General features: G+C 36.5%; 1 pseudogene; it reads left to right on the top strand.

Annotated features, from left to right (window-relative positions):
* Positions 1–20,673, top strand: part of LOC141569998 (patched domain-containing protein 3-like) — a 33,583-nt pseudogene that overhangs the window by 11,964 nt on the left and 946 nt on the right.

The following is a 20,673-nucleotide window of genomic DNA, read 5'->3' as shown; positions in this document are numbered from 1 at the left end:
GAGTACTATCTTGCCCATAGTGATTCAGAGACCCAAGTTCCTGCCAACTTACGCTGCCACAATTTAGATGGGCTCCTCTGTTGCCTGTGTCTAGGTGGTGAATGGGACAGACAACTTCTTAAAAGTCTTGGCCTGTACGTGACACATACCATTTCCTCATGTATTCTGTCAAAAGGACTAGAAAATGTAGTCCTTGATTGGGCTGCCATGTTTCAATTTCAATGTCATATTATGGAAAAGTAACACAATTTTTGACTGACAGCAAGCACTCAATGCCATTGATTCTTAACCTCTTGTATTGCACTACAATGAATTCCAGATGGATCAATATTTAAACATAAAAATGTAGATAATTATAATTACAGAAAGGGAATGTCTGTCTATCATGACATGAAATCCATAACTATAAAAAAAAACCAGAATTAGTTAATTCAACTGAAAACATAAGCTATGGCAAGCAGTGAAATGGGTGGGTTGGGGTGGGGGCTCAGGACTCAAAACACAGGCAAAAGCAATCATTTCAATACATAAATGGTTCCTATAAATCCAGAAAAAAATTCCAACAGTCCAAAAGGAAAACTGGCAAAAGATGTAAGAAGATAGTTCACCCAAAGAGGAAATATGATGATTCTAAGAAACAAATTAAAAAGAAAACAAAAATAATACACCAATGGAACAAATCAAACATTTGACTGACATTCTGGAAAAGGCTGTGGCAAAACAGAATTTTACACACTGCTTATGAAGGTGTCAATTGATACAACTTCTGGAGTTATTAATTTATCAATAGTTCTAGAAATTTAAAAAGGGGATATCCTTTGGCCAAGTAAATCTACTAAAAAATTATCTCTCTCAGATACAGTTCTTCTCTAAATAAAAGACACTCGTTCACTGAGCATTGTTTATAACAGCACAAGTCTTTCTGTACAACACACAGATTTATCAATAAAGTTATGGTTCATTAATCTCTGTTTCACCCATGCACTGGAAAATTATAGAGAAGTTCAAAACAATTAGATAAATTTACATGTACTAATATGTTAAGATCCTTGGATGTATTAGGTAAAAAATGTAATTTATATATACAAACAATACAAAAATATCAAAAATATGTATTTGCATATTTTTGATATGCCTGCAAATGCATAGGAAAGGGTTTATAAGAATAAACACCCACTTTTTAATACTTCCTTTAAGAGGACAAATAAGATAGAAGGAAGGTTTAAGTTTGAGTTTTGGATTTTTCTTTTTCACATTTTCATTCTATATAATTACTTTTAACTTTTTACAAGAAGAATGCATGTTAAAGTCGAATGGGGCTAAAATGTAAAATAAAACAAAACCTTGCTGCCCTTGTGCATTATTCATCCAAAGAAATTAAAGTCCCAAATCCCAACTTAAAGTCGAAAACCATTCTCCCTGACTTCTCATTCTGCCCAGTTTCCATCCGATGAATTGTCCACGTCTGCATCTTTTTAGCAGCTGCAGCCTGGACAGACATCAGGTGCAGTTCAGGGCATCAAAGTTGTGTGTGTTCACTGCTAAGCAGCTCAGGAGCCTCACTTTTAAGGATTCAAACAAGTTTTGATTCAAAACAATTACACAGCAATTGTTTTCCACACTCACACATTTTAATTAATAAACCAATCCCCAACCAATCACCAACTCCTAGTACTTTATCCCAAACATAATTATGTTCCAAAACCCAGTACTTAGTGCAGTCAAAGGCCATAATAGAGACTCAGAGGTACCTAAAAAAAGAAAAAAATAATTTCAACTTTAGTAGTATGCGGGTCAAGCCATGATGCTTGTTTGGGGTCTATGATCATGACCCTGAAAACCATTAGGATTGCACACCAATGTTAATAGCACCCTCATGAGTAATAGCCCCCTCATGGAAACAACCCACGTCCATCAACTGCTGAGTGGGTAGACAAATGCTGCATATCCATACAATGGAATATTATTCAGCTATAAAATGTACTGTGTAACGCTACACACTACAATGTGGATGAAACTTGGAACCATGATGCTAAGTGAAATAAGCCAGTCACCAAAAACCACACACTGTAAGATTCCATGTATGTAAAATGTCCAGAACAGGCAAACGCGTAGAGACAAAAAGTAGATTAGGGGCTGCCGGGATATCGGGGAGGGGAGAATTGAGACTGACTGCTAACAGGTACAAGGTTTCTTTTTGGTGTGATGGAAATATTCTGGAATTAGATACTGGAGATAGTTTTACAACATAGTTAATACATGAAAAATCACTGAATTGTACACTTTCAAAAAGTGAATGTTATGTTATATCTCAATTTTTAAAAAGTAATTGAGAGAAACCTTCCATAAGAAGTTCAGTTTGACACTATGGGATTCACCATATATGTGGAAGCAGGATGTGGTAGGGGCCGGAATTCATTCATCTTCTTTCCCAGGGATTGTCATTTAAGATAGTCCTGCTTTATCTCTTTAAAATTTGCAGTGGAAGCAGTCTCAGGTATCAGGGCCTGACTGAGAAGTTCTTCCCATTCAGCATTGTCGGTCTCACAGTTTTGACTTCCCCACTGAGTGCCCTCTTTCGGTGTGGGCTCCACCTTGTGACATAGCCGCCACTCTTCCTTCCCAAGGACCAGTATTTCTGGTCCTGAGCCACAATGGCTGCTGCCATTCGCTATGGAATTGTTTGGTCGTGGGAAAACTGGTTCCCTGAGAAGTATACCGGTATGCTGCCCACTTCATCCCTAGAACTGTTTCAGCGGGAGAAATACAGAAGTTCTGAAGTGAAGGTGCTTTTCATGAAGTACACACAGAGTGGCCTGTTGTGTCTTTACAACTCAGGAGAGGCGTTTCCTCTGGGTTAGGATGTTACTGGTTCTGTATATCACTTCCATCTGCTACATCCTTTCTGTCATATGCCTTTACTGTTTTAATTTTCTCTACCAGTAGTCTCAGGAGGACTTAGCTGATTAAGTTACCTCACATATTTCTTTCCTTCTCTACCAGGTAGGGCCATGCTATTTGCCAGATCTGAGTACTTGCTTTTTTTTTTTTTCATTGCTCTTTGTCTGGACATGTTTCTAATATATTACTCTAGATTTCATTTTATTCAGTTTTCCCTAGTGTGATATGTGAAAACAGCAAGCTTGGGGTCTGCCAAAAACACCTGCTGTCATGTCCCGCTCTCCGCACAAGAATGCAGGATATGGTGAGGCCAAAAAGGAACATCCACGGAGCCATAGATAGGGGGCTCATACGACTATGTTCTCGCTGGCGGCTGGGTTGCAGACACAGGAAGCAGGAGCCACACAATCTGCAACCTGCCGTCCACTTCTCCGTCAACCAACCAACCAATGTAGCCACAGAAGTTATATCAGTGGCTCATGGCTAACAGGTAACAGCCGATGGCCAACTAGTCACAGCTGATGGCCATCTACTACCCGAGCCAGCACCTTTCCACGTGAGGCTGAGAGCCTGGAAACTGCTCTCTGGGACTCTGTCCCCACACCTGCTGTCCAAACATATTTTGTCCACATTCAACTATCCTGGGTTACATAATCACTCTCAGATGACCCTTCCATTAGGCCAACCTCTATCACAAAATCATTCAATAGTATAGTATTTCCTCCTACCCTCCCTCCAATATAGCTCATCTTTTCTGTGCCTTCCCGCAAATCCTCACCATGATTTCTCGGACATGTTTTCCCAGGGTACAGCATACAAAAAGTGATTACCTCAAAAGTCACTCACTAATTTTTTCTGTTTTTACACTGATCTGACCTGACTTCCCCTCTCAAATCTGCCCCAATATTCGGTAACCCAGTCAGACTGTTGTCCCAATATTTGATTGGAGGGTTCTCCTTGTTCTCACCAGGGAGTCTTTCTGCAGCTTTCAGACACACCCTCTCGGGTAAGGCTCATATCTTTTTGTTTGTTAATAAAATTCTACCACCCTTCTATGGTAAAAATCACATTTTAGGTCTCAGACATCTAAAACCAAGATTAGAGTATATCTAAATTAACACATCCATAGCCAACTGGAAACTACAAAATGGGGAATGACTCTTAAAAGCCTGTTTATAAACTATGTTTATCCATGGGTTGGCCCCTCCATAGATTCCCCTCTTGCCTCTGAATTCCGTTCAAAACACCACCAAAAGGGAACAGCCAGCCGATCCACACCTGTACACACAATTTAAAGCTCACTTATACATTAGTTCTTAACCTCACACGTGGAATTTATTGCACTGTCTGACCTGCAAACCTGCTGAGAATTCAGATTGTAAAAGCAGCAAATAATTATCCCTGACTAAGATGCTCTTGTCATTAGAAGCAAATCCATGCCTCAGCTGCACTTGTTACTTAGGCCCTGATGGCCTACTAGCCACAGAGATCCTGAGAAGCTTGTTAAATAGGAGTGCAGTTCAAAATAAACTGTCATCATCCAAATTCTAAAGCCAGACCCTGCTGGGCACCATGACCTTATGCCAGTAGGTAAGACCAGCACGTGTCACAGCCTCTGGCTGCATAGCAACAACCATTCCCTCCGGTCAGTGTGACCATAAGTCACAGTGGTCACCAACGTCAAAAATCATGTTGCCTACGACGTAACGTGTTTGCCAGGGTCATGGGAGGTCAGGGAGAAACAACAAGTCACAATCACAATCACACGGCACCAAATAGGCATTGCAAACTTCTAAGGGCGTGAACCCTCGTGGCTTGACCCTACAAAAGCCCCAGTCTCTGACTATTCTTTTGTTCCTGATCCACGAACCCAACACAAAGAGTAAAATCTTAAAAGCAACCAGATTTGTGGGGGACAGGGGCAGGGTGGGGAGTATAGTATGTTCGAAGGAAGAACAGTTGGAGAAACAATTGCTCATCCGTAATTATGGAAACCAACGCGCAGCAGAATGTCACCTTCCATATCATTGACACAGTTACTACCAACCTAGAATTCTCTACGTGGTGAAAGTATGTGCCTGGGGTCAGAAGAAATAACAACATTTTTAAACAGAGATTCATTGCCAGACAGTTGTCACTGATAAAAATTCCAAAGAATCAGTATATTAAAAATAATCCTATTCAAACATAAGCTACAGAGCTATGTGAAAATGGATGCCCTGTGGGGATTGCAGTAAGGAGTGTGGGGATAAGGGATTCATCCGGATTGCTAATGGGCTGCAGTTTAGGAATATCCAGGATGTACACATTGGCCACTGTTAATTCTATCTTATTTTAAATAATCAGTTAAGGGGATAGAATGGCAGGAGGTGTTTCATTAAATCCAAATTCATTATTCAGATAAATAAGAAGATATTTAAAATAAGGTTTGGATTAGTTTTATTTAATTTACTTGAATTTTAAGTAAAAGAATCACTTACATGGCTGTGTACGGAGAATTCATCATTAGAGGCAGAAAATGCACAGCCACCACTTGGGTTTCTTCAATTCCCGCCTCTACCATTCTGCATCACAATGGCACTTATCTCAGGACACAGACAACCCTTTGTTCACCAGATGGCAGTACATCTTTAGCTATCTCCTTACACAACAGCAAAAAGACAAGAAATCTTCATATCCATACCAGAAATTATAGGTACTTCTGCTAGAATAATATGCAGTGTTGAAAGACCATGTGTTCTGCAAAATCACACTGTAAATATAACAGGATTAACAGGTGAAACACAGTTGGAGCAGACTACTCACAATCTATGCAATTTGGTAACCAAGGCACTTACCATCCAAACAAAAGTATTAGCACGATTAAAAAAACACATTAAATTCTTAAATATTCTTTAAATTACTAATAAATAAAAAATGTATTTTAGAAAATAAAGGAGAGGGGTAAGTGTAGGTTGAGGCTACTTAGGGGAAAATGCACAAAAACATGGCTAGGATTGCAAGATTTCCAAGATAGACCACGTGACCAGCCCAGCCCAGAATGGGATATAGGGGAAGGGGAATGGTGCATATTGCTGAAATGCCCTGTGGTCAGCTGGGTCAGTCAACGCCACATTCTGTTGCTACTTATTTGGTAGCACAAATCATTAATGGGGTAATTTTTTTTAGCTGAGAAAATTGAGAAAGAACACAACTCCTGCATCCTCCTGCCATCATCCTCCCATCTGCCCACGTATGTATTCATGGTAGAAGTGGTCTATTCAACCACAGTTAAACAGGCACAATAGCACTGGAACCACCTGGACTCATTTTTCAGCCTCTCAGAGGAATCAAACGTAACCTTGAAATGCAGCTCTATCTTGCTGCACCAACCTATGCAAGAAGTATCTCTAGTATACAATCCTCCAGTCCTGTAGTGAGCTTCACAGCCCATCCGTAAGCTACAGATCTCTGATTCTGCTATCTTTCTCTCTGAGTGTTGTACTCGTATGTGCACTACCTGAAAACTTTTTAAAAATTATCTGTTTTCTCTTAAATATTTTCAGGGTGACATTTTGAGTAAGACAAGGCACTTTTGATTTCACAACCAGTTACACAGGATAGAAGAAAGTGATGTAGGATTCCTATAAAAACACTCCAGTTTGTCCTACAGTTGTGACATTAACCCAAGCATAGCAGTACTTCTGCAAGCCACAGGCACAGAAAAAGCAATACCGTTAGGTTCCACAGAGTGGGACAACCTCAAAAAATCTTAAAGCACTCACCAGCTCATTAATGAGTACTATCAATTCTCAAACTGTTGTAACAAGTAGAGAGAGAACCAGTCAGAAATTAAGTACTTGCTCACTCTCCATCTGCAGGTTGGTAGTGGAGCTGAGAAAGGACCCCATCTTTTAGACTGGCATTCTGGTACAGAGGAGCAGCAACGAGAATGCAAGGAGTTTTATCCCTATTGTTGTAACAGTATCTCCCATCAACGGAGCCCCTCTGTGTGGCCAAGTCCTGACCTGATTCCTCACCATTGGATGTAAACTGCTTACAACTACCGTGTTTCCCTGAAAATAAGACCCAGCCAGACAATCAGCTCTAATGCGTCTTTTGGAGAAAAAATTAATATAAAACCCGGTCTTATTTTACTATAAATTAAATAATTATATTAATTACATTACATTATATTATATTATATTAATTATATTATATTAATTATATTATATTAATTATATTATATTATATAAGACCCAGTCTTATATAATATAATTAATATAATTATAATTAATATAATATAGTATTTAAGACCAGGTCTTAAATATTATGCTATATTATATTATATTATACTAGACCGACTGGGTCTTATATAATGTACTATAATATAATATAATATAGTATAATATAATATAATTAATATAATTAATATAATACTGGGTCTTATATTAATTTTTGCTCCAAAAGACGCATTAGAGCAGACTGTCTGGCTAGGTCTTATTTTTGGGGAAACACAGTATGTATGATTTAAAACAATACTGTAATGACAAGTCTGTGAAATTTGGTCCAATTATATTTTTGAGCTATGTTAGATTTACTAATACACACATGGTATTTTAATTTGAAAAGGAGTGTTACATTTTTGGATGATGTAGTTTGGGGGAATTTTAGAATTAAAATGAATCTCTAAGTCTGCAGAATTATAAACATTCTTTGGGGATTTCCTGAGCATGGTTATTGCAAAACTGCTTTTGGAAATACTGTCTGTGGAGTTTGCCAGTCGTTGGGAGTTGTGAAATTATATTACAGTTTCATAGTAGAGGTAAATTCCTGACTCCCTCCCTTTGAGTAACGGTCAAAATTGTGTTTTGTGTCTCCCTGAGCAGCATTAGAACCTGGTAGAAAGAGAGGCAGGTGGAAGAGTGGGGGGCAGTACCAATTCTATTCATAGTTTCTAGGAGTGGCTTTTTAAATTTAATTTTAAAAAATAGACCTTAATCTGATATAAAAGGAATCTGGTTACTATATTTTAAAAACCTTGTGTACATTTGCATACATAGACCATATTTAAAAATTTATTCTGATAACAATTATTATTTCTATAATAACTCCCAAGGATTAGGAAGTCATAAGACTATGAAGATCAGCTACTGTGTTGAATGCGTTACTTCATTCAGCAACCTTGTGAAATCATTTATAGGATTAAGAAATGAAGGTCAGAAGCATGATACAATCTAAATGGTGGTAAAGCAGCAGGCTATTGTGGAGTCAATTCGGCCCGCCCATGGTCCCACAGTAATTTACCGCTTCCCAGTGCCTGACTTACCCCTGCACCCTGCCCCACCCTGTCTCAGTGACAAAGCCCAGTTCTTCAGATCTTCCCTGAGGTCCTACCCGCTGAAACAACAGGGGGGCCCTCTTCCTTAGTGGAAAGAGTATGGTTTCAGTGTTGGTTCTTCTACACACCATGGGCCTGTCACTTAACCACTCTGTGGCTCAGTTTCCCCATCTATGTAATGGGGTAAGAGTATACAGCCTGTAGCCTTTTTAAATCGGCTTCTTTCACTTAGTAACAATATGATGCAATTTTGAGTCTTCTTGGCCCTCTGAAGTTGGGTATCTTTGCCTTTCTTTGACTAAGGATATTCACTAATGAATGAGGAAAGAGCACTGTCTGAGTTTCAGGGGGCAGAATCATGAACTGAATAGTCTAAATGATGAAATATGTTTGATGATATTTAAGGAATTAGGTGAATGTATTTCCTTCTGGCTATTTTCAGTTCTCTTTAAGCTTGCCATGAAGTGGATGGTTCATCTGTCATTGGATGAAAGTATTTGCTTCTTCGTACCACATGCAAATGTCTAGGAAATTCAGGGGATGCTGTTCAGGTAAACTGTTACTGTTGATGCTATGACTAAGGAAAATAAACTGTGAAAACCTATATATCTGCTTGTGAATAAGAAAAATAAGAAAGCATTAAAGAACCAAGCCTCCCATGGCAATGTAAGCTTTATCTACTTTGATTAATGTCGTCTTCTCAAATGTTAGACATTGATGACAGTTAACACCAGTTTTTAATGTAACTTCAGATTCTTACCGTATTTCTTTACATACAGGCGTCTTCCATCTGGCACTAGCTTTGTATCAAAGATGACAGTCTGCATTGGAGGAGGAGGAAATGAGGATGCAGACAATTTTGAAGGAGGAGAGTGAAGCCTCATAGTTAGATAAATACAAAAATGATCAGGTGGGTCAGTGTATGTTCACTTTTCCTCTGTTTATCACTGTAGATGCAGTACTAGAGGTGAGGCCTGGAAAGTTGTTGGTTTAGGATAGTCTATGTACACATTGTATAAAAAAGAATCATTCATTACTTTCAAATAGAGGTGCAGGGACTTTTCTGAGCTTTCTTGTTTGGTGGTTGCTTTTTTGTAAGTATATCCCAGTATTATTTTGATCACCCTTTGAAAGAGTTCATATACAGTAATAGGAGTATTTGGCTTTTAAATCCTAGAGTGTTGATGCACTTGTATTATAATTTTAAATTATTATTTCAGTGTGGGGTTATAATAGTTATCACACAGCTCTGAATAGCTTGTTTTAGCTCATACACTTAAATATCAGCAAAATACAGAAAAGACATATGTCAAGAGATGGTTCTTGGCTTATGTGCTTTCTGTTTTAAATATTAAAGTGGGATGTTCAGATTTTGAGATGCAGATCAATGTGTTCTCAGCAGTAAAATCAGCAAAGGCTAGCATATGAACTGGAAAAATAAGTAGCATGAATTGGCTAATGGTTGGGTAGCATATTCTGGAAGAAGCTCACCAGACAAGCATATAAAGGACTTCTGAGATATGGATGAGAATGGATGGGAAGGAAGAAAGATGCAGAAAGAAGAGAAAATCTGATATAGAATACGGAAGATGAGTCCCCCTTCTTGTATCCTGAAGATGTGATGAGACTTAAGTAGGAAAATGAGACTAATTAGGGAAATCAGTTAATACCAATGACATTTGTATTACTTTCAGTTCTTTCAGCAAGCTGTTAAAGTCAGAATAACTTACATATTCAGCCATATGCTTGGCTGTCTTCTATTAGAATACAGAATAACTTACATATTCAACCATGAACTTGGCTGTCTTCTATTAGACAAACCAGAGGTAAGATCTGATATATTTTCTTAAATAATATTCATCACCAAAAATATGCAAGTGAGAAGGCACAAAGCATCCTTCATTCAAAATGATTAAGCGTAGTGTTGTTTTTATTTCCTTAAGTTCATGTAGGATGAGCCCAAGATCTACTAATTCTGTCTGTGTTTAAGGAGATAATGTCTTCTCTAAAATTAGTTTTATAAATGTAACTTTTTGGACAAAAATGTATTTGAGGGAAAATCACTGCCATTTTTAGAATGGAATGATACGACGTAGTATGGTTTATTCAGAAGGACACAGAATTGCTTTCTGATTCTCACTCTGCCATTTACTTTAGTGTATGTTACTAGCTAAGTTACTTAACTACATGCCTTCTTCCTAATCTTTAAAAGAGGATAAAAATAGCTGTCTTGTCAATTTAATAAAGATTGTAGTGACAATAAATGAGGATACTGTGGATGATTATTTTAGAATTTTAGAATACCATATAAATTTAAGTTGACAATTACTGTTAAGATGTATATTTCAGTATAATGGAGCAGATTTTTTTTTTTTAAATAGGATTTCAATAGTGCTAAATTTTCTTAGTACCTTCTTTTAGAAGCTCAGTTACATAATATTGGCTTATAAAATTCTAATTTTTAGTAACTTCAACTCAGCTTTCAAATATATGGACTTTCTAAAAGTTGAGCTATATTAACATAAATATGATTATAGCATAACCCTTAAATATGTAACTTATCTTGCCAGTAATAGGCTTTTAATTGGTAAAAATTTTAATTTGAAATTCTAATTTTACCAAAATAGAAAATGCAATTTAAATGAATTTTGGTAGAAACTTCTAACATTATAGTCTTTATTTTAAGAAAAGTTTTTACTCTTAATTCAGCCATAAGATATAACAAGACTGGTCTATTTCTTGAAAAGTGAAGTTGATGTCCTCAATCAGTAATGCCTTCAAAAGGAGATATAACTTCCTGACTTCAAATAAACCTTTTAATTACCACCAATTTTAGGTAGTTTAGTAAGATCTTAACCTAAACTATTATAACTCTTATAAGTTGTTGTCCTTTAGTTCACAGCGAGGCCACCCCCATATCCAAGAACAGCACAGGAAGCAATCAACCTCATATAGTGTGTGGCTCCTACCAGATAATCCCAGGCTGGTCACAGGCAAGGCTGAAATTGACCTGCATGGGAGCCCCTCCCAAGAGACATCAGAAACAACACACCCAGAGGCAGGCCTCAGACCACACCAGAGCACTACCTGGCTAACACCACAAGCGGCACACACAAAGAGCGGTCTCAACAGGCACAAGAGCCCACAGGTGACCACCTCTGAGGGGTCAATCCCACGCAGCAGTACACATGTTGTGGACGTAATCAAGCCTCATAGTCCATCAGTCTAGGAGTCAATCCCACCCACTGACTTGCAAAAAAGCAATTATGGTGCAACTATAACAGGAGTATACACACAATGCACACAAGGGACACTCCCAGAACACATGTGCAGGTGATCAGGGAGACTGTGCCATTGGACCACACAAGTCACCTACTACGTAAGGCCACCCAGCAAAGACTGAGAGGCATAGGAGATCTACCTAATATATAGAAGCAAACATAGAGAGGCAGCCAGAATGAGGAAACAAAGAAATATTTCCCAATAAAAGAACAGGAGAAACCTCCAGAAATAGAATTAAATGAAATGGAGGCAACCAACACACCAGAGACAGAGTTTAAAACACTGGTAATAAGAATGCTTAAGGAACTTAGTGAGAATTTCGGCAAAGAGATAGGAAACATAAAGAAGGTCATAGAAACCATAAAGAAGAAGTAGTCAGAAATAAAGATACAACAACTGAATGGAGAATACACTAAAAGGAATCACCAGCAGACTAGATGAAGCAGAGGATTGAGCCAGCAATTTAGAAGACAAGGTAGCATAAAACACCCAGTCAGATCAACAAAAAGAAAAAAAGAATAAAAAAAACCCAAAAAACCCAAAGATAGCTTAAGGGGCTTTTGAGAAAACATCAAGCATAAAAATATTCGCATCATAGGAGTGCCAGAAGGAGAAGAGAGAGAGCAAGGGATCGAGAACTTATTTGAAGAAATAATGACTGAAAACTTCCCTAACCTGGTGAAGAAAATAGACATATAAGCCCAGGAAGCTCAGAGAGTCCCAAACAGGATGAACCCAAACAGACCCACGCCAAGACACATTATAATTAGAATGGCAAAGATTAAAGACAAGGAGAGAACCCTAAAAGCAGCAAGAGAAAGACAACTAGTTACTTACAAGGGAGCTCCCATAAAACTGTCAGCTGATTTCTCAACAGAAACTTTGCAGGCCAGAAAGGAGTGGCAGGAAATACTCAACGTGATGAAAAACAAGGGCCTACAACCAAGACTACTCTACCCAGCAAGGTTATCATTTAAAATTGAAGGAGAGATCAAGAGCTTCCCAGACAAGAAAGAGCTAAAGAATTCATTGTCACCAAGCTTGTATTACAAGAAATGTTAAAAGGACTTCTTTAAGCCGAAGAAAGGAGAAAACAAACAAATGAAAATAAAAAATATGAATAATAAAATGGCAATAACTATGTACCTGTCAATAATCACTTTAAATGTAAATGGATTAAATGTTCCAATCAAAAGATATAGGGTAGCTGAATGGATAAGAAAACAATACCCATATATATGCTGTCTATGATTTTTTCAATATTCATATTTCATTCTTTTTAATGGCTTGTTTAGTATATTCCATTATATGGATTGCCATAATTTATTTAACTAGCCCTTAACTGATGGGCATTTAGATGACAAATCTTTTTGCAATTATAAATAATAATGCAATAAACATTCTTGTCTCCCTTGTATAATTATATTGGCAAGGCTAATTCCTAGAAGTGGAATTGCTGAGTGAAAGGGTATGTGCATTTTAAATGTTGTCAATTTGTCATCTATTTGTATTTCTTTCTCTGTGAACTGCTTATTCATGTTCTTAGTCTTATTTTTCTGTTGAGTTACTTACCTTTTTCTTATTTATTTTTAAGAGCTTTTTATATACAAAGAAAATTAATCACTTGACATATGAGTTGAGATTCCCACCCCTCATTTGAACATTTTTCTTTTGACTTCATTAAATTATTAAATTAGCTCTTTCCTAAAGAAGTGAGAACTTGAATGTTTTTGCTTACCTGTTCTGGCTTCGGAATTATCCAACTAGTCAGGATTCCTAGAACATCACTGTATGTGCAGACTTTTCTGCCACTTCCTGCCTCATTATCTTGTAATAGGACTGAACTATTTGTGGTTCCACAAATCTACCATATTATTTCTCACTTCCATGTTTTTGCTCAAACTGTTCCCTTTGCTTGGAATGTCTTTTCTGTCCTTCCCAATAAACCTGGGTAAATGCTGCTTGTCACTTAAGATTCAGTGAGTCATCTTTTCCTCCAGGAAGCCATCTGAGGTAGGTCTTCCTCTTTTGTGCACATAATACCCTATATACATCTATATCATTGCACTTAGCACACTGTCTTTCAAATATTCACAAATCTGTCTTTCCTGTTAGACTGTGGTTTCCACAATGGAAAGGGAATATATTTTATCCATCGTTTTATTTTCTCAGGATCTCAATAAATGTTTTTAAAGGAAGGAGGATAGGAAGGAAGAAAGGAAGGAAGGAAGGAAGGAAGGAAGGAAGGAAGGAAGGAAGGAAGGAAGGAAAGAAGGAAAGAAGGAAAGAAGGAAAGAAGGAAAGAAGGAAAGAAGGAAGGAAGGAAAGAAGGAAGGAAGGAAAGAAGTCAAGGCCAGGACAGTTGTCCTGCCTGCCCCAGTGGTCTCTACCTTCTGTTTTCTCACTTCTATGGCTTATCCTTGACTTACAGGAAAGACATTTGGAAGTCATTGCCTTCTTAGGTTCCTAAGCAGTCCTCTGAGGCCCTCTAGGTCTGTGCAATACAAATAAATAATTTGTCCTTCAATTCCCATTTATCTCTTTTAAACTCCCATATTACAGCATTTACTGCAGTAAAGTATTTCTTTAGCTCATAATTTGGACCAGACATTACATTATTATATTTTCCACTCTTGTATAGCATTTTACAATTTTGAAGTACTTGTATATATATTTTAGTTGACCTTCACACAACCTTGAGAGATAACTATCATAGAACATGTGATAGAAACCCCCTTTCATAGATGGAGAAACTGAGGCTTAGAGAAATTTTAATTACTTGCTATAGATTACACAACTATTACCTATGGAGCCAAGACTAAAACCCAATCCTCTGACTCTAAATCCAGTGCTCTTTCTACTGTTCTATTCTTCCTCTTCATATTGTAGTGAAAGTTTGATTTTGATTATATGCTTATTTTAATAATGTATTTCAGCATATCAATACAATTACATTTGCATCTATTGCATATTTAATACTCTGGGGATGACCCAATATAAAAATAGTTTCTATTTGTTACTTGTGAGCAGCAGCACCTCCCTCCCTCTAGTCTAAGAACTACATATTTCTTTGTAGCTAAGAATCTGGCCAGGTGGGAAAACTGTGGAATTGGGTAGCAGGCAAGAGAGTTGTTCCTGGTTCTTTAGTCTGCTATATTTCATTGCACTCTTTTTTCTCACTCTCATCTTTCAACCAGTAAACTATTAAGCATCTATTAAAATTAGCATTTACAAAGAGTTTGTAGTTATATAGTTACCGTATTATTTAGAAAAATAGGCAAGACTTCACTAAGATTTCAGCTACATAAATAATATGCTAAAGAAAAGACTGGAAGAAAATGCATCAAAAAGTTATTAGGGGTCTTCTCTAAGTGTTAGGATCATGAGTGGTTCTTATTTTCTTTTGTGTGTGTATGATGAGTACGTGGATGTTCACTGTAAAATTCTTTCAGCTTTGCATTATGCTTCAATTTTTCCTTAATGAAATATTGGGGAGGAGGGGGATTGGCTCAGAGGGCATCATGAGACCAGAACCACACTCGGAAGTACATATAGGTACAAATGCTTTAGCTTGAAGGAAAGATGGAAAGGAATTGGGCTTGGCAAAATGCTGCCTTGGCTGAGATGTTGGTGTCCTAAAGTGACGCTGTTTAAGACTCAATAACTCAGACTTTGGGAAAAGGCTGCAAAGACTAGGTTGATCTATCTGGACCATAGAAGCTAAATCTACAGATGTGGAGAATACAAGTCTTTTCTAAAAGAAAATAGATATATACTGTCAAACATGCTGGAGCAGGAGATGATGGATATTTGTTGAAGGAGGGAAGAATGTCCTTCTTCCTTTGGCACTGAGTTAGCTGGGACATGGATGCTGAGATAAGGAGAGCCCTGGATAGTTTCTTTGTGGGTCACGGAACTGACCTTCACCAGGCAGAGGCAGCAAAGGCAGCGACTGAATTTGGAAGGGACTCAGTGCAGGGTGGGAGGCGGCTGCTGACTCTCAGGCCCATGAACCCTCCCTTTATTCAGGTCAAAAGCCTGTTTTCCCGACAAATGAGATGGGGGAACAAGACTTACTCTGTACATGCATGACTCACGCATTTCAATGGATTTATTTTAAGTCTTTTAAGTTAAAATCCTCAAGGTGTATCTCCTAGACAAACTACTAATATATTATGGTACTTTTCTAGTTGTTGCAAGTACTAGTCCTCATTGTTCATTAGAAAACCCTAGAGTCTCCTGAAAGAATTATTCATGTCTCATGAATAACCACAGAATGTATTGTGATCACAAAAATGGATGTTAGCCCCACAAAGAATGAGGTGTTGACAGGAAATCCCTGTCTCATCCCCATGTAAATAAGGGTCATCAGAACTCATTTTTTTAATGTGCTGATATTACACGTCATTAGTATCTACTTACATAAATATCTTTTGATTATCCAGATCATTTGGAAGTGAGACTTCAGAGGAATCTCAATGATATTGGACATTTCACTCTTCCTGGCATACAAGGTAATATCCTTCTAATATAAATTCTATTACCTTGTAAAAGACATGGGCAGCTGAAAATGCTTCAAATTAAAGAATTTATTTATTGACAATAACATTTAATTCACTTTTATAGTCATAGCAATGTCTTTATTTGATCCTTTATTGTTTTGTATACTCACTTGTGTATTTATTTTAATTATGTTACTCTGATGTTTTTTCTGGGTTACATTAGGGCTTTAAAATAGTTAATGACTGAAAAAAATATATAGAAAAAGAACAGTGACAAAAATTCTACATAAATGGAATTTTTAAAGTTATTTTGCAGATGTACATTCCTCTTCCCTTCTCCATATTTTTAGTAATATGTAAGGAAAAATAAGGGAAACATCAACAGTTGTAAGAGAGAACCACTAAGGATGTAAGCCTTCTTGGTAGGCAATAATATTTACATAAACTTGATCTTTCCATCATCCTCTTGAAGTCTCTCTTCGCATTTCAAATATTGTTTAATCTTGGAGAGGGATTTTTTTAAATCAACCGGGGCAGTTTGGTTCAGAATATGTTCTCCTATGGCATTTTGCAGATCTAAGACTATTGGGTATGTGTTATTTTCTGTCTTAATTTGTTCTAAAATTACATTTATAGTCCTCTTTGTAAAAAAGTATTTCAAATGGCAGAATTAATTTTTATAATAAACATTTAACATGATTGACACTTCTTGCAAAAATGAATCAATTAATATACTCCATGAAAATTACAGTATTTTGCTGATGGAGAAATGTAACAATTATATTTATCTTTAGAATGCCTCATCTCTTTTCTTTCAAAAGAGTAAAAAAGGTATTTTGTATATCACTTAAAAGGTGTATTATTAACACTTTGGAATGTTTTTTGTTTTCATGAAAAATGTAAATGGTTGAGATAAAATAAAAGTTGCCACGATACAGTAGAAAACAAAAAACTTTTGTACCTATGATAATTTACTAGAACATCAAATAAATAACCTACATAATATAGGAGTATATACAGGAAAAATACCCACTTTTAAGTCGATATAATACTAATCATATCTACTTATCAAGGTCAGCATAAGTATCAAACTAAATAGTAAATATTTCTAAAGCTGTATTTTTATAAGTAGTTAATAGAACAGACCAATGTTCTTTTTAACAACCTGGGAAAATATTTCTAATAAACATTAAATGTTTTATACTCTACTTGAATGAGAGAGAGAGAGAGAGAGAGAGAGAGAGAGAGAGAGAGAGAGAGAGAGATTACATCCTGAGTTAGGGGCACACATCTTTCTTAAGGCATTTGAGTCATAATCTATACTCATTTTTAATATGTATACATCCTTTGGTTCCCTATAGCATGACCTTCAGCCAAGCTCTTAATAACATGCCTAAGCCAGTGTCACATAAGCCTAAGCTAGTACATAAGCAGGAAAGGGTTCCATATTTCTAAATTAAGAAATAATACTCTTGTTTTACTTGTAGACAGAGTCAAAAGATGAAAGTGGTGTTTCTGATGACTTTCCTTTTGGTCACAGCTCACTGCCTACCAGTAAGTAACCTCTTAATATCTTTTTCTGCAAATCAGCTTTGGTTAATGCAGTCCGACCTTTTAATTATACTCAATCCTCAAATAAATACATAAATAAATAAACAAATAAATAAACAAACAAATAAATATATAAAAAATCAAAGCCACAATCCCCATTTTAAGCTTCAATGGGGAAATTTCCCTGGCCTCGGAGCAGAGCAGTGGTTTTCATTCTTGGCTGCACTTTGGAATTGCTTGGGAAACTTGAAAGAGTCCTGCTGTCTGCGTCCCATCCCCCAAAGTCTGACTTAGTTGACCTGGGCTGGGACCTAGGCATCAGGGTTTTTGTAAGCTCCGCAGGTGATTACTCCACTGGGCAGCCAAGGTTGAGAGTCACTGAGTGAGGAAGTGGTGCTCAGTGGGGAGTGGTGATTGCTCTGGAGAAGCCCTTGGTAAACTTTAAGACAATCAGTAGCTCAGTGGGAGTAGGTTAAACGAGGTTACACCTCAAGTTGTTATTGTGAACAAAGAAGACAGTGATAGGCTGAGAGAATTACCTGAGATCATATTCCTGGTATTAAAAAGGATCAGTGACTAATGTTAACATATGTGAGATTTATTCACTCATTCTATAAACCAATTTTTCTTGAATATCTACAAGAGATGGGCAATCATGCTTGATGCCAGGATTGCAGATGCAAAAACACAGTTCCTCCCTTCAAGGAACTGAGTCTGAATTTCCTAATTTATTACTATTATTATCCTGACCATCAATTTCCTGTCTCCATACTTTGCCTCTCGATTTTACAGGTACGAGTACATCATTCTGGAATTGGATATCATCATGTCTTCAACCGCAAGGTAATCGCTCTTTAAGAAAACAAAAAGAAAAGAAAAAGAAACCTAAATGAGGAATGTTCACTGTGTCCTAGAAAGATCTGAATTAGGGAGAAAATATTTGACATTTCCAAGAAGTAATATTTCCAGGAACATAAAGTACAATAAGATTTTCTCCAAGGTAAAAAAGGAAAGCCTAAGGTAGGAAGCATAGGAAGTATTCAGACTGGCATAGCTGGGAATTCTGTAGACAGTCCCTGCCCGCTGAGGAAAACATCTCCAGAGAAATAGATCCTTTCTGGCCTGTGAATTTTGTTAACATCAGACCTGAGTCACCTCTTCTCTGGGTGAACAACCCCTTTCTCAATAGCTACTTCAGACACTTCTCTTTTGTAAATGAGGGGACAATAGATATAAGTCATGAAATTTCTTTTACAAGTTCAGGATGATCTGACTTAAATAGAAGTCCATTAACTAGAACCCAGAACTCACCAGAATATTTTGTTTTTGCAACTTAATATTACGTCTTTAATTTGAGAGAGCCCATCAAAGAATGATCCCATGTAGATTATTACTGCATCACATTGTAAACTTGTTAAATACATCCATTACAAGATTCAAAATTCCGCATAAAAAGTTACATGTATTAATTCCGTTTAGAGGACTTTATCTAAAGTGACAAATTTCTACTTTTTTTTTTTTTTGCCAAGCAAGCACAGAGATACATTTATACTTATTTTCAGTAATAATTGGTAGCAGAGATTTTGATCTATAGATTGTGGCCTCTTGGTTTATTTCTATTTATTTATTTAATCTTTTAACCTGCCACCAACCAGACTCCTGTGGCCTCTTGATTTATTGCTTGCTGCTTTGCATCTTCCTAAAGCTGGATGGAGTTTCTTCAAAAGTTCAGGTTTCTGCATAAAGAGAACTGCCAAAGCAAATAGCTGTTTCCCACCTTGGCTTTTGACTTCTCTTTCTTTTTGTAGTCTCAATAGAAAGGCAGAGATAAATCATGTGTTTTTTGGGCCTCTGGTTGTTTTTTCACTAGAGTTAATACCTGGAAAAATTTTCTGCTGTTACTCATTTGAGCTAACTCCTAACTCCCTTCTCTTCTATATGATTGTTCAATTTACATTACTACTAGCTTCTTACCTAATCACAGATCTTAAAGCAATTACTACAATTTTGTCTTTGAAGTGTCTTATTTTCTTCAGAACATTAAAAAATATATTTGAACTGAAACAAAGTTTCCTAACAATTAAATGTCATGTAACTGTTTTTTTTCCCTTGCAGCAATTTCAAAGGTTAATTGAACTCTTGAACACCTGTGTAAGTTTTCATTTTTGATTTTCTATCATTATCAAGACTTGAAAGAGGAGTTGAAGTTTCAGGAAAATAAACGGAAAGACATAAGAAATGTAAAATCATGTTTGAGAGTTTTTTGTCATCATACTGGCTACTTTTGTCTTTGAAAATCTTCTAAAACTAAAACTTTAAATCATTATTTATGAATTAAGAATGTTCCACATACTAATAAAATATTTTATTAATGGAAGAACTAAAGCTTGTGAATCTGAAAAGTGTTACAATTTCTTGAATTCAATTATTAAACCACCAATCCGCTTGAATTTTCACTACATGTTCCCTACTCAAAATATCTGAGAAGGAAATTTTTAAAGAAAATAATTATTTTAAAAAAACATTTTTTGATTTTGAAAACATCTCAAAACTGTTGTTGTTTTTAAATTTCTAATTTCAAAAGTCTTACTGTAATGTGTAGTTGTTTATACTTATCTTGCTTGGGATTCATGGTGCTTCTTGAATCTTTTCTCATTTTTGGAAAATTATTAGCCATTATCTGATCAAAGATTATTTCTGCACTATTCTCTTTGTATGCTTCTTAAATTCCAAAACTATAGTCAACCTTTACATTGATTCTCATATGTTCCATATGTTCTTTACTGTATTTTCCATCCTTTTGTTTTGTTCTGTCTGGACATTTTTCTCCTGATTTATCTTCGTTCACTAATTCTGTCTTCAGTTGTATTTAATCTGATGTTAAACCAATCTATTGAATTTTTCATTTCAGTTATATTTTTTCAGTACAAAAATGTCCAATTTGATGCCAAAAATCACCATCTTATGTATTAACTTCTAGAGCATTTAAAGCATAGTTTAAAGTCAGTGTCTAGCAACTCCACTTTTTGGATCTCCTGAGGATTGGCTTCTATTATCTACTTTTTCCTTTTTATTTTCAGTTGAGTCTTGTTCCCCCCACTCCGACCCCTTTTGGAA

This window comes from Rhinolophus sinicus, chromosome 1 (genome assembly GCF_057876585.1).
Source record: "Rhinolophus sinicus isolate RSI-liver-muscle chromosome 1, RSI-T2T, whole genome shotgun sequence".
In the NCBI taxonomy this organism is placed as follows: domain Eukaryota; kingdom Metazoa; phylum Chordata; class Mammalia; order Chiroptera; family Rhinolophidae; genus Rhinolophus; species Rhinolophus sinicus.
This window is presented reverse-complemented; position numbering and strand designations above follow the sequence as displayed.